This window comes from Pleurodeles waltl, chromosome 11 (genome assembly GCF_031143425.1).
Source record: "Pleurodeles waltl isolate 20211129_DDA chromosome 11, aPleWal1.hap1.20221129, whole genome shotgun sequence".
Lineage (NCBI taxonomy): Eukaryota > Metazoa > Chordata > Amphibia > Caudata > Salamandridae > Pleurodeles > Pleurodeles waltl.
Genome location: NC_090450.1, coordinates 786,170,319 through 786,185,951, shown reverse-complemented (window position 1 = coordinate 786,185,951; position 15,633 = coordinate 786,170,319). Strand labels below are relative to the sequence as shown.

The 15,633-nt window shown below is 43.0% G+C and overlaps 2 protein-coding genes across 7 annotated transcripts in view; one reads left to right on the top strand and one right to left on the bottom strand.

The window, feature by feature from the left end:
• The window catches only part of SPRING1 (SREBF pathway regulator in golgi 1), a 105,495-nt gene extending 93,865 nt beyond the window's left edge, over positions 1-11,630 (bottom strand). Inside the window, exon 1 of one of the 2 annotated variants that reach the window (XM_069214514.1) lies at positions 11,503-11,630. The gene's annotated coding sequence lies outside the window, so the exon portion shown is untranslated. Of the gene's footprint in view, positions 1-11,224 lie in introns of both variants that reach the window. The other variant, XM_069214513.1, reaches the window with a different exon arrangement.
• A 315-nt stretch (positions 11,631-11,945) lies between these two features.
• RNFT2 (ring finger protein, transmembrane 2) overlaps positions 11,946-15,633 on the top strand; it is a 253,869-nt gene continuing 250,181 nt past the window's right edge. For 2 of the 5 annotated variants that reach the window (XM_069214512.1, XM_069214507.1), the window contains exon 1: positions 11,952-12,047. The gene's annotated coding sequence lies outside the window, so the exon portion shown is untranslated. Of the gene's footprint in view, positions 12,048-15,633 lie in introns of all 5 variants that reach the window. The other 3 variants (XM_069214511.1, XM_069214509.1, XM_069214508.1) reach the window with 3 other exon arrangements.

Sequence of the window (15,633 nt, the reverse complement as noted above, 5' to 3'; positions counted from 1 at the left end):
CACTGGAGAGGATGACAGCAGTACAAAAAAACATAACATTTTAAAAACTTAAATACATACTCTGACAAATTAAGAGTGCATGCTATACAGAGTGAGAGAACCTCTTGCAACACTAACTCGAGAGCCAGAATGAATAACTAAACTTCTCTTGAGCATAACCATCGCCATCTGAATTTTGGGAAACAGGAAGCAGTCAATCTACATTGTTAAGCTTACACAAATATATCTAAACCCAGATCTCCTGTCCCGTCACTACTATCAGTGAAAACCAAAAGGACAATTTTATCTTCTCCATTAACCAATGTGTACATCATTTATCCAGTCCATCTGAATACCAAGTGATAGTTTTCCTATTTTATGCCAGACAAGCGATGTAACTAGTTGCAATACAAATGTGTGCAATTTCTGCTAATAACTTATGCTAGAACTCCTGTATACATCTATTTATCTTATACGAGTCCTCTCCCTCGTGTCTCGCCATCAACACTAAACATGTCGAACCTCATGTGCAATATCTGAACATGTCTGGTGAACATATTAGCACCTTTATGAAGCACATACAATATATCTGCTGTCAAAGCCACTATACTTGTGTAAAAATGGTGAACATGCTTACAACTTCTTTGCCGAATGTGGGCCATGAAAAATTATTAGCCATCCAAGAAACTTCTCCCCGAAGTGATAGGCTCTCTGCATTTGCGACTACAAATTTGGAATTAAGGAGCTAAATGTTCACCAAGACCCGCTGCTTACCTCATTACCTCATCATCAGTACTGCAATGTGGAATTGCCACTTACAGGGAACTTCAACCTAACTGTCCACATGATGTAGACAACAGTCTGCCCACTAGCTATTCCACTTGTTGGGTGTGGGTGCCCCGCAAAAATTTTTTTGCATTAGGCCTCCATCATGTGTAACTCATGACAGAGACATGGGCACTTCTGTTGACCGCCTGGGGCTCAAAGTAATATTGCTTCTTAGGTTATTAATTTAGATCTGTTATTGTTATATTTCTGTTATATGCATTGAACCAGTCGCCAACATTGTGAAAAACACACCTGTCACCCCGCCTCTCCTCTTTATTCACAGGGATTAGAGTACTGGTCTCCTATCATATACGCAGTGACGTACCTTTGAGATGTCTCATAGTTTAGGACTGGTCTTTGGTTTTCATTTTTCTCTTACTGGCTTCTTTGATGCCATCTACTACTTCAGCCCAATAGCGCTGATGTATTTCATATGTCACAACATCCTTTATTAATTGTATGGCATTACACCTTTAAATGCATACTCTGTTATTCGTTCTTTGCATTATCCTTGTATCGCAAAGATGAAAAATTCAATCAACAGAAAAAACAACCAGTATTGTGATGTGGCAATCCGTCACATTGTTGCTCGGATGTGAATTTACCTTGAAAAATCAAAAGACAAGAGACGTTTGAAAAAATAAGAATGTTTGATTAAGTCAAACACTATGGCCAGGAGAGCAGTTACAGAAAAGGGGTCTGAGGACTGTCTCCAAATAAAATCGATCGGAGTGGTGTTTTATACATTTTCTCTGAGCATCATAAAACAATTTCAGCATTCCTTTTTAGGTAAAGAATGTGGGCTGTTGTCTTAAAGTCGTAAATAAGTTCCTTGATAACAAATGCTGGTGGATCTCGACCTTGCATGGACACAATGAGAGCCAGTGGGTAACGTGTCCAGATGTCCGGCATGAGAGGCACGTGATCGCCAATTGTTACTGTGTTCTGATTGGCTGAATTTTCCTAACGTCATGTGGCATCTGACTTTATGGTGTTTTGGGAATACGTGCACCCCTCTGGCCATGTGTGCTTTACTGAGGCTAATCTCTTTGGACCATTGTTGTGTTGCTGCCTACCTGTGGGACTGATCAGAGTATCCTGTTTGCGCATTTGAGTGCCGGCTACATGCCACCCCACCTGTGTCCTGTCAATCAGTAACCTCAAGCCTAGGTCTCAGAGCCTGCCTGACCACAATTTTTTGAGTGGGGTTTGATGGAGAGTTCATGGTGGGTGAATTTGATAATAGTGATAAGATTTTGTTTTTCTATATGAATGTCTCATTGTGGACAATGACTTTTTCAGTATTAACAACATGCAATTTATAAAATGTTCCACTCTTGTTGAATAAACATTTCACTGCCGTTGACCTCAATCCCTCTTAAAGACATTTCAAGATTCACTTTCCAGCAATGCTTTGGCATTTCCTCTTTGTCTACAAGCGCTGAATAGTGTGTTTTTTTTTTTTATTACTTTCACTGCAAGAGGGCCAATGCATTGCAGAGGCCTGGTCATGCCTCATGAAAACGTGTATGATCAGAGGCTGAAATCAGCTGATGGCGGGTCTCCCGAAGAAACAGTAGCCTACCACCTAAATCGATAGAGATTCATTAAGAGTCCTGTATTACTAGATGTAGAAAAATGAAGAAAGGTCTAGCCTTATTTAGGTATACTTAGCAACATACTGTGGCAAAGAAGAAATATAAATTGCAAATATGCATTTTATCTTCGATGTATTAGAATCTTTGATGTATAAAACAAGAAAACGCTTTTAGATCACTAGTATTTGACATGATTTATTATCTGTTTCTAAACACATAAAACCCACAACAATTCGTAGTCACTGGCATACATTCCGAAAATGCAACCTCTAATATTTACAATACTTTTCACATTAGCAAATCAACATTTCTTAACATGGTTCCCTATTATTATTATTAGTGCAACGTATTCAAATCACTTTCTTTCCAAAATTATAATTTGGACTGTTAACTAAAATGTTTGCTTTGCCTGTACTAATAAAAATAGCACTACTACATGCCTTTGTAACTGTTCCTCTTATGAAATTGCATTAAGCCATTACACTTAATGGAATTGTACACCTGAACTACAATTTTCTGTTACTACTTCTATGCTTGATGCATGGAAGATCAGAAGGAAATTAACTGGACTGCAACTAGTTTGCCTGGCATAAGGCACTGTTGTTGAAGAAACTAATTTGATAAAATAAAACAAGTTTCAGATCAAAGCTACAAATGTACCAACACCTCTATAATACTGCACCGGACTACTTAATTCAGAGACATTTTTCTCATATGCATACAACTGGCACACAGCCAACTCACCCTTCGACCTTCCCGAGGCTGATAAACTAAACTGCAATACACTAATTAGCTGTAACCTACAGTGCTTAGAAATCTGCGATGAAAAGCTGTAAAGGCACTGGTATCATCTCATCTGGGCTACAGGAATTCCTTGTATTTTGGCTCCCCACACTATGTAATCAAAAGGCTACAAGTATTACAAAATGTAACTGCCCACTTTCCTTTAACCCCTTCGCTGCCAGGCCTTCTCCCCCGCAGGTGCCAGGCCTCTTTTTGGCTATTTGGGGCAGTTCGCGCTTAGGCCCTCAGACCTTTTTGCCCACATAAGCTACCCATGCCAAATTTGCGTCCTTTTTTTCCCCCGACATCCTAGCGATTCTAGTGGTACCCAGAATTTGTGGGTTCCCATGAAGGAGACCAAGAAATTAGTCAAAACTCAGCAAAAAATGTGTTTCTTCAAACAAATTGGAAAAAAGGGCTGCAGAAGCAGGCTTGTGTTTTTTCCCTGAAAATGGCATCAACAAATGGTTGGCAGTGCCAAAATCACCATCTTCCCAGCTCTCAGGAACAGGCATACTTGAATCAGAAAACCCAATTTTTCAACACAATTTTGGCATTTTACTGGGACATACCCCATTTTTACTATTTTTTGTGCTTTCAGCCTCCTTCCAGTTAGTGACAGAAATGGGTGTGAAACCAATGCTGGATCCCAGACAGCTAAACATTTCTGAAAAGTAGACAAAATTCTGGATTCAGCAAGGGGTAATTTGTGTAGCTCTTACAAGGTTTTCCTACAGAAAATATCAGCTGAAATAAAAACATATTGAAATTGAGTTTAAAAAACAGCCATTTTTTTCCATGATTTACTCTGTAGCTTTTTCCTGCGGTGTTAGATTTTTTAAAGCAATATACCGGTATGCATGCTGGACTCTTCTGGTTGCAGGGATATATAGGGCTTGTAGGTTCATCAAGAGCCCTAGGTACCCAGAGCCAATAAATGAACTGCACCTTGCAATGGGTTTTCATTCTATACCGGGTATACAGCAATTCATTTGGTGAAATATAAAGAGTGAAAACTAGTTATCAAGAAAACCTTTGTATTTCCAATGTGCACAAGATAAGGTGTTTAGAAGCAGTGGGTATTTGCACATCTCTGAATTCTGGGGTCCCCATACTAGGATTTGAATTACAGGGCATTTCTCAACTAGACTTCTTTTTTTACACACAGAAGGGGCAATAACACTTGTTCTGCTATTCTGTGGTCCCCCAAGTCTCCAGATAAAAATGGTACCTCACTTGCGGGGGTAGGCCGAATGCCCATAATAGGAAACGCAACATGGACACATCACATTTTCCCCAAAGAAAACTGGTGTGTTTTTTTGGAAAGCGCCTAGCTGTGGATTTTGGCCTCCATCTCAGCCGGCACCTAGGAAAACCTACCAAACCTGTGTATTTTTGAAAACTATACACCTAAGGGAATCCAAGATGGGGTGAATTGTGGGGGTCTCAGCAGGTTCAGAATCCTTTGCAAACCTCAAAATTTGGCCAAAAAACACGTTCCTCACATTTTGGTAACAGAAAATTTTGGAATCTGAGAGGAACCACAAATTTCCTCCAACCCATGGTTCCCCCATGTCTCCCGATAAAAATGGTACCTCACTGGTGTGGGTACGCCTAACGCCCACGACACGAAATGTCCCAAAACACGTGGACACATCACATTTCCCCAAAGAAAACAAAGCTTTTTTTGCTAAGTGCCAAGCTGTGGATTTTGGCCTCTAACTCAGCCGGCACCTAAGGACACCTACCAAACCTGTGCATTTTTTAAAACTAGACACCTAGGGGAATCCAGAATGGGGTGACTTGTGGGGCTCTCACCAGGTTTTGCTACCCAAAATCCTTTGCAAGACTCACAATTTGGCCACATTTTGGTGACAGAAAGTTCTGTAATCTGAGAGGAGCCTCAAATTTCCTTCCACTCAGCGTTCTCCCAAGTCTCCCGACAAAAATGGTACCTCACTTGTGTCGGTAGGTCTAGTGCCCACAAAAGGAAATGCCCCAAAACACTATGTGGACATATCAAAATGATCAAATACTAAACTAATAGTTTTTGCGGGGTGGGGACCTGCGTTTTTGGTCCTGAGCTCAGTAGCCATCTAGGGAAACCTACCAAACCCAAACATTTCTGAAAACTAGACACTCGAGGGAATCTAGGGAGGTGTGACTTCATGGATCCCCCAATGATTTCTTGCCCAGAATCCTCAGCAAACCTCAAATGTAGCTAAAAAAATATATATATATTAATTCTAAATAAATATATATATATATATATAAATAAATTTTCCCACATTTCTGTGATGGATCACCGCACCAGGACAAATTTCCTACCACCCAACGTTCCCTTCAATCTCCTGGTAAAAATCATACCTCACTTGTGTAGGTGGGCCAAATGCCTGCGACAGGGAAGAGCCAAAAGCATGTTGAAATTGAGGGGGGAACCAAAGCGGGTCCAAAAGGGCATTTTGAAAAAAAAAAAAAAAACATTTTAGGCTGACAAGTGCGGCAGAATTTTTATCGGTATAGATGAGACAAGGCTGGGTGATAGGAATTTTGTGGATTCCTGCAGATTCCAGAAGGTTCCATCACAAAAATGTGGGAACATTTTTTGATTTCCAACAAAGTTGGAGGTTTGCAGGGCATTGTGGGTAAGAAAACGGTGCGAGTGCATGTGAAGCACACCACCCTGGAATCACCCAAATGTTTAGTTTTCAGATGTGTCTAGGTCTTGTGAGTTTTTCTACATGGCAGCGTCCCAAAGTCCAAAATGTGCAGCCCTCACCATTCCAAGTGGGACGATTTTGGGAGATAGCCAAGCTCTCATGGCCCAAATGTAAAACCAAAACCCAAAGTAATCAAATGCCCTCTTGCTTGCTGTGGGATAAGATGTTTTAGTGTGCTGGTGGAGAACTGAAAGACTGTTAGCCCCTTCAGTTGGTTTGGGGGTATAACCAGGCCCATACTGGTTGGAAGCCACCACCCCACTATTTATTTATTTTTTTTTTTTTTAATTCCCTGGCATCTAGTAGACTTTCTGCCCCCCCCGGGGGTAATTGCCCAGTGGGCAGAACAACTTTGGCCCCCTTTATCTGGGGTGGGGTACAGCCATACCCCCAATCTCTTATTTTGGAAAAAAAAATCTTCCTTGCGCTCTGGTGTGCTTTCGCTCCCCATGGGGGCACATTACTGTTGGCTATATCTGCCCCCCTTGGGGGCAGATGGGCCTTCCAAAAATAGGCTGATCTGCCCCCAAGGGGGGCAGATATAGCCAACAGTAATGTGCCCCCATGGGAGCGACGCTCGCTCAAGGGGCTGCTCCCCGCCCCCCCCCCCCCAACACAAAACACACACATACACCAATCCCTGGTGCCTAAGTGGTTTCTGACCCCCCCAGGGGAAAATCGGCCTAATAGAAAGAGGCCGATCGCCCCCCAAGGGGAGCAGAAATGACCTCAAATAAATTTGCTCCCCCAGGGGAGCGACCCTTGCCTAAGGGGTCACTCCCCACATATAAAAAAATAAAATAAACAACAACAAAAAATCCCTTGTGTCTAGGGTTTTCTGCTCCACCTGGGGGCAGACCGGCCTAATTACAACAGGACGATCTGCCCCCAAGGGGGGCAGAAATGGCCTACAACGAATTTGCCACGTGAAACTGACACAAAAAATCCCTGGTGTCTAGTGGTTTCTGCATCCCTTGGGGGCAGACTGGCCTTATAAAAATAGGAAATGGCCTAAATACAATTTGCCTCCCAGGGGAGCGACCCATGTCTAAGGGGGTTGATTATATATATATGCACTTAATTCTCCGGTGGTGCTGGTTTGAGGCAGGACAACCATATTTTCAGAAAACAAGATTCTCTTTCTGTTTTAGCAACTATATATAAATAAATAAATAAATGGTAAACATTAAAAAAATATATCCCTGGTGTCTAGGGGTTTCTGCCCCCCAGGGGGCAGATGGGCCTAATTATAATAGGCTAATCTGCCCCCGGGAGGAGGGGGGTAGAAATGGCTGTAAAATAACGTGGCGCCCTGGGGAGCGGCCCTTGCCCAAATATAAAACAAACAAAAAAACTCCCTGGTGCCTAGTGGGCATTTCTGCTGCCGATTACATTGAGATCGGGCAGAAGAAATGCAGAGAGAGACATCAAAGGAAAGGAAAGGCCTTTCCTTTCCTTTGATGCCTCTCTCGGCCCCTCCAGGTGATCGGAGGAGAAATGCTTTTGCATTTTTCCCCGAGCTTCCAGCGCGGAGGGGTGGGCCTCTGGTGAGGTCAGCGCGTGATTGCACGCTAATGTCATCAGACACCACGGGGGAGGGGTCAGGAGTGGAAGGGGAAGCGATTCCCCTTCCATCCCTGCCCAAGGGAGGGATGGGGAGTGTGAGGCCCCCTGGGGGAGCGCCAGCGCTTCCCCCGAGGTCCCCAATCTGGACATAATGGTGAAGTCCTGGGCAGCACTGCTCAGGTGCCCAGGACGTAACTGTTATGTCCAGGGCCCTCAACCGGTTAAATATCCCTAGACATCAATGAGCTGAGTGTACACTGCACTGGTAGACCTTCACTGGCTCCCAACTGAACGGGTGCAGTTCAAAACCCTGTGTGTGGCACGTAGGGCTTCCATAATAAGGGTCCTCATTTACTATGATCCTTAGTGCAGCCTTATACCCCAGGTAGGGCCCTGAGGTCGACAAACATGCAACTCATGCTGGTTCCAAAAATCTGCAGAGCGAGACGTGGAGGGCACTCTTTTTCCTATTTGGCCCCAAAGGTATGGACCTCTTTGCCGATTAGGGTGCACCAAATGGACCAAGAACTTACTTTTAGGACATCTATGAAAGCCTAGCTTTCTGTGAATTAGTCGTCCTCTGGTTATTACTCGAATCCAGTGATAGTTCGGTGGTGGTTGGATCTCAGCGCTTGGAAGCCTCGGGGCAACCATGCCCTTTACATCTTCAATAGAATAACAAGCATTTGCCATGAAATAGGTCTCAAATTTTCTTGTGTTAGAGTTATCATTGTAAATTCATAACTGAACTTTTATTGCCTCATAGATTGGTCAACTGTGCCTCATAATTTCGTCTTTTCCAGCCATATAATTCCAGTGGCCCAGTATTTCACTAAAGCACTTCCATTTATCTCCTTCCTCTATCTTAAAACATATAAAATTATCATATAAACCTTTATCAGAAATAAACTTTTGGCAATAGAGTGTATTGCTCAAAACACCATTACAAAAATATCATTTGGGATGGATTGGAGGGTGAAAGGAAAGAGATAGTCAGGAGAGAACAAGTGGCGTAGTAACGGTGTCATGGGCCCTGGAGTAAGAAAGGAAAATGGTTGGCTTCAATTTATGAAGGAAAATACCACAGTAATTCAAGTTGAGGGAGGTCCATAGGTCTTTGGGCCCTGATGCCACTGCACCTGTTGCTCCATTGATAACTAGGTCTCAGGAGAGAAAGCGGATGGGGGGCAAAAAGAGAGAAGTGAAAGGAATACAACAGACAAAAGGAAAAACGAGAAGATGTCGCAAAGAAAAAAGAAAGAACAAGAAAATGAAAACTAAGATGAAAAAGAGCAAATGTGTGAGACAAAATAAAAAAGGGAAGGAAACTAGCGAACAAAAGATAGAGAGGAAAAAATAATGAAAGAAGTGTGAAAAGAAAAAGAAAAATTAACATTAGAAAAGAAAAAGAGATGGTGAGAGAAACAAGAAGTGAAAGAACCAGGGCATGTATGTATTGACACATTACGGACAAGTAACTTGTGGCTTCCACATACAGATGGGAAAAAAAGAGGCAAAAAGAGGTGAATTGACAGATAAAGATAAGAAAAAAAAACAGGGAAAGGAGGGAAGAAAATTTAAAACAAAAACAAAAAAAGTGAAAGAATGCATACCTAGTCAAAGGAAAGAGCAAATAAAAAGACAAAGGAAGAATGAAGGGAAGAGAAAAAAAAAACAGTTAAAGAATGAACAGTTGATGAAAAAGAAAGAAAGAAGGAAAGAAAGAAGGAAAAGAAGAAGGAAAAGGAAAAGGAGAAGGAGAAGGAGAAGGAGAAGAAACAAGGAAAGAAATAACCACGTTTTTTGCGAGTCTGAAAGAGGAGGTAGCAAGAGGGAAAAAAAAAAAAAAAAAAAAAAGAAGAAGAAGGAGGGGAGAGAAGTAGAAATAAACCGTTGAAAGAAAAGTTTCGCTCTAACATGTGGATTTTAAGAGCTGCAAAGAGGATAGTGGGAGAGAAAGAAAACATTGAAAGTAAACAGATTAAAGGAAAGAACTGGGTGAGATAGGTGAAACAAACCATCCCAAATAAAGATGGCAGCTAAGAATAGATTTAACTGGCTCCCCCCACGTCCTCAAACAAAAGTCAGGGTGTGGAACAGCAGGGGGGCCTGCAGATCAGCAGGAGGTGCATTAGCAGAGTTGTATGTTAACCCCAATACAGCAATATTGGGGCACTTCAGATCACGATTGGGGGATTAGACAGAGCTGTGTCCCGGCCCTGTGCTGGAATAACATAAAGGCAGTGGTGAGGAATGAGAAACAGAGTGCTCTGTAATTCCTGGTATTAGAATAATGGGGTGCAGCAGGTTAGGGTTGAGATGCACTGACAGTTGTACTGGACTGCAGTACTGGAATAATAACAGGCACACAAGGTTAAAAGTGAGGTATGTTAATGGAGCCATGTGTGGACCCTAAAATTGGCGTGCCAGTGTTGCCTAGTGTTAGCCTAGAGGTGCCCTGGTGAAGCTGCGGGTGGGGCCCAGTATGGGAGTGGCATTGCCTATGAACCACAGAGGAAAGGAGTCCTAAAGGGTATGTGTGTGTGTGAGCCTTAGTACGGAGAAGAAATGTGTATTGAATGTTATAATGGATTAATTCTGGTGGAGCTGTGGTGGTTCCCATCAACAACAGCACTGGATGTTAGACTTGCGGTGCACTGGCTGAGCTGTGTTTTGCTCTTTTGAGTTCAGTATTGGCTTGGCAGTGGGACTGAATATTAGAATTGAGCTGCTGTAATGGAACTGTATGTGAGTGGGGTCCCAGTATGGGAAAGGAAGTGACCTCAGCGGGTAGAACTGAGGTGCACTGATGGAGCTGTGCCAGAGGTCCTAGTACTGGAAAAGCAGAGTGTACTGACTGCAAGAACTGAGATGCTCTAGCAGAAAGCGTGTGGGGGGTTCCTGGCACTGGATTGTGCCTGGAGTATGTGAATTGAGGTGCACTGATGGAGCTGCACCTGAGGTTCCAGTGCTGGAGCAGCAGAGTGTACTAACTGCAAGAACTGAGGTGCCCTGGCAGGCGGAGGGTGTGGTGTTCCTGGCAAAGCTGAGGACTTGGAGTGTGTGAACTGAGGTGCACTGATGGACCTGCGAGTGGGATCCCAGTATGGGGCAGACGTGGGCACTGTCTCAAAGGATTGAGGAGCCCTGGTAGTGCTGGATACCTCGGCTATAAGCAAGTACAAGCGATCCTCTGCCCATGCTCTCAGGACAGGGGCAGGAACACTGTAAAAAAAAAAAAATCCAAGCCAAGGAAGGGCATGAGCCAGGCAGCTAAGAGACCAAGATAACAGCCTGATGTATTGCCTTGTTTACAGCTAAGTGCAGAGGAAGAATGCTCTGAAAATTAAAGTGTAAGCTTCCTTGGTCAGCAGCAGGAAACAAAGTAATAAACAGAAAAAGTCCCCTACAGAGCAGATAAACAGGGCAAAGCGTAATTATACAGTAGTTGGTCCCTGCTCCCACACGGAAGCGAAGGGGCAAAGAGGCATGACTGACCACTAGCAAGCAAGGCTTTTTAAATGACACTGAAACTGACAAATGAAAAAGCTGGAAGCCCACAGAAGTAGTATACAAGAGGTCATACGCTTACACTCAACCTAAAAGGATGGCCACCTCAAAGGTCACTTCAAGCACAGTTTGCAGCCTTTGACTTTTCACATGGATGTAGGTGGCATCCATTAACACAAGTACACTTATATAAAAATACTTTTTTCACTACCCTGCCCGTTAGCACCCTCGTTTACATACCTGGAATTTTCTGATTTCCCTTCTATTTTGGACCTTACTTTTTAATGTTACCAGTCGCATTCCCCATGAGTTTCAACCCTTCGCTTCTTTCCACGTGGTTGCACGCTCCTTATGCCTGTCGCCTTCCACTCGTGTTAATATTCTTCCATTCCCTTAACAGTGCACTTCCTCCAGCGAGAACACTTTATTCCTGCATCGACGACTTTGCACTAAGATCTTTACAGCTAACTCGCAGATATGTTTCCCATTGTTGCACTCGTCTGTTCAGTTGGCTTTACCTGATAAAGCAATAATCTTCCTAGAATTTTCCATAACCGACCATATTTGAGATTACAATCCGTCCTCCGATAGCTCTCCTACAACGGAAGTCTTGCATCCCGTGGTTTTGAAGACCAAGAACACAGCTGCAGCAGCCAATCAAGCAGGCGAAAATATTTGTGTCTGGAAAAGTATAGAGATACGGGATTGGTGGTTACATAACCGTCACTGCATTGGCTGTGGGAGTCACTGTCACTTGGTAACGCTCTGCGACAGACAGTGCTAACCGGGGCCACGATTGGTTGCGGGGACAACTGTCAATTGTTTACTGGTGGTTTGGGGGGAGTTATTGAACCGAGGCCTTCGATTGGCTTTCGTGAACGCTCGTCAGAAGCTTATAGTGGGGCAACAGAGACTTCACGAGCCAGTGTGTGCTTATTTAGCTGCTGCACGACCCGCCTTCTTTGCAATTTGATGCCTACAGACCTGTCAAACTGAGAGTCGGCGTCCGAGCCTGAGGCGAGCTGAAAGACAGCACTCACAAGTGTGCAAGGGCGTAATGCTGGTAAGCAAATGCTTTACTTGGACCTGTTTATGTACAATGAATTCAACCAGTTATGAACTTTTATTGTGCGTTTTTCTGCTTGACCTGTAATTTCGTTGTGAGCCTGAAGCTAATAATTTCATTCTATTTTGCCCCTACGCTTTATTCCTTAACGGCTCTCTCCATTTTCCTGTACTTTGCGTCCTGTTGTTCTGTGGCCCTGTTGCTGCAGACAGATTATTGCTTTCAGAAAGCCTAGTTTAATCAAAGTGAATCAGTGCTACAGTTTCCATAATTAATTATGTTAAATAAAAACGACAGTCTTAGAATGTATTGTCCATGCTAACACCAGGTGTTATTACCCCGCTGCTGTTGAGATAGTAGGGCCCTGTCCAGCAGCTGCACCAATGTGCCTCAATCCCGACATTCATGGCCGTGTCCTTCCTGTTTCAAAACCATATCCCCTATATGCAGCAGTGTCAGTGCATCTCAGTCCTGACCCGCAGCACCATCGCCTCATGTTTCAGAGGTAAATTCGTTACAAGCCTCTCTGACAGTGCGCCTTGATACTGGCCTGCAGCATCATCATCCAGTTGTTTCAGAAACCAAGCACTTATTTGCACATCTTCCGGTGCAACCCATTAGCAACCTCTCAGACAACTGTCTGTATAGGACCTTTAGAATCAGTTCGGCGTAAGTACCTAAGTCCGGCACGGGCAAAGGCAGACTTGCCCTGCACCTGCAGGTGTGTAGTGACCTCGGGACAGCAACCCAGCATCTCGCTCATCATCTAACATATCGAGGGATCTATGCCCTCCTAAGCACCAATTGGTACAGTATGAATCCTCTTACCTGTCCCTCCAATATGAATGTATTCTTCCCACCCTCCTGTCTATAATTACCCTCTTTCCGTCATCTTTTCTCTTTCTCAGACTATCATCCATTGCCCAAAGTCTTCCAAGCAAAGTAATGGGCATTTCTGCACTACCCTTTGAAACGTGAAGTTGACTTTACTTCTGTCTACCTGCGCTGAACCGCATCAGTGTAACTTTGGCGAATCAAAAACACGAAGTTGGTGCAGACATGAAATACACAATGCTTTGCGGGAACTTAGGTGTACATAATTGCGTAGCTTCAAGATTTCCTTGTGTCGTATGTAATTCTTCAGACAACATTACTTATATTATGGGACATAAATTTACTAATGCAATTTGTGAGCATTGGCTCAAACCTTCTAACGGGCAAATTGCTGTTAACGTTTCACTGCCATTTTCACCTGGCATGGGCGACCACGGCAGATGTGAGCTGAGAGGAAGCGCAACGGTCCCTTAAGACAGTGAAGCTATGTGCACGCATTCCAGTATATAATAACTGAAACGCGTTTCAGAACAATAGTTGTGGTCTTATGGTTTTCTCTATTATCGGACACATATAACATGCTTTTTTTGTGTGCAGTTTTATATAGGACGAACTTCGACCCGAAGGTATTGGAGCGCTTTACATAAGCGTCAGTTACGTTACAGAAGGACACATTGATTTTTGGTAGGCACGGGAAGATTAACTGATTTGCCGAGAATAACAGGATGTTGAGCCGACTTCAAGGCTCGTCCCCCTGCTCCGGAGTCAGCAGCTCTGACCGTTACGCCACATTCTCTCTCCTCTCCGCTCTTATGTTATCTACACCTCTTCCTCGTGAAAGATGTCTCACTTTAAACTGCAGGGAACGCCTATTGTAGCGTCGTGGGCACAGCGGAGGAATCTAGGCTTCAGAAGAAAGAAAAGCCCTTTCCAAAAGTCGTGAAGAATAAGGACCTTTCTTTTTCTTGAGGTGCGTGCTCCTTGGGTGCACGGTGTCTGCTCCTCCCCTCACTGCTATTTACCCCACTCCCTCAAAAAGTAACTTCTAGATCCACTTTCCAGCGACCTTTTCATTGCAATGGTTATTGTGTGTGTTTTCTGAAATTATTTTACTGCACGAGAGGTAGTGCATTCCAGAGATCTGCTCAGGCCTCTCGAAAATCTGTAGCAACAGAGGCTGAATCCGGCTCTACTGAACAAACCGTAGCCTACCGCCTAACTCGTAGAATTAAGTGTGCCATACTACTAGATCCAGCGAAATGGATACATGTGAAGACTTGCCTAGGCATACTCGCAGCATACTGTGACATGAAACAATTATGACATGCAGGTATGCATTTTATCTTCAATTTATTATAATGATCTGTAAAACATTCAAAAAGCTTTTATAGGCCATTTTTTCATATGATTCATTTTTTGTTTCTAATCTAAACACAAAAACAAACTGTACAGCCGTCCCATAGATTCCTGAAATGCAATCTTCATAATGTACAACTCTCTTCACATTACCAAATCAAAATTTCTTATCACGGTTTCCTATTAGTCCGTTTTTTGTCTAGGATTATCATCTGGAATATGAATGTAAGGGGCCGTGTTGCATGTATCAGTTAAAATAACTCTACTTGCCTTTCCAACTATTATTGTCAATAAATTGTACTGTTGGCATAAAAATAAATAGCATGTCTGAATTACAGTTAATTTCCTCCTTACCTTTCACACTTCGAGTATAGAAGTTGTAACCACAATTTCCACTGCCACTATTTTTTTTTTATATAAGACCTTTTATTGGGTTTTGACAAAGGCCAGGGTTTCATAGTCCAGCAAATGCGTACAGAATGACAAACTCTGGTGAGCCATCGAGCTGTAACAAGGAGATAATAGCACAAAAGAAACATGCACATCCGACCCGTCCCTCCCCGGACTGCCACTAGTTTAATTGACATAAGACACTGGCCTTAATAGGGCATACCACAAACTTCGAAAACAAATGTAACCAATTCCAGGTGGTCCACAGTACAGAGGACAGAACAATAGAAATTGAATGTTATTTTCTACTAGCAGAGCCGCACACGCAAAATGGTAGCCTTTTACTGTCTACTTTTTCTTCTAGTGTACTATGTAAGTATAAAGTACATTCCTTGTTTCCTACTTTGAATATGTGAGTCTGACTGCAGCAAGGGCAGGACTTAGCAGAGTACAGGGTGCGTTGAGTATTTGGAGGCCCTGGGGAAAGTTAACAAAATATTTTCTTTGGCAAGGGAGGATGAGAGAAGTAGTGGAGGTTATTTAAGTGGGATGAAAAATATGGGACTCTCCTAAAGAGGGGATGGCTAAACTACTATAACGAGGAATGCTTTACAAGAGGCGAAACATGTATAACTAAGGATATGGCCTAAACCATTTAGAATTCTGTGCTTGGCACCTCACTAGTGCTTGGGTGCCTCTGTGTGAGTTTTTGTTTGTGCTTGTAAACATATCTCACAACAGAGAACATACACATGATATAAGGTGGACGTACATGCTTTGAAACAGTTTGTTGCAATGATTTGTATTCACTGTTAGATAAATGAGCAACCACGATACGGTTGTGAATAATTGGAACTGAAAACATTTTCATTTTGAAAACATCATATGAACAATTCTCAAAAATATGAACATTTAAATTAAATATTACAAAAGTGTGTGTCCAGTCAATCACTCCTGACCTTTACATCATACTACATTTCATTGCAGGCTCTTCCTGTGCCCT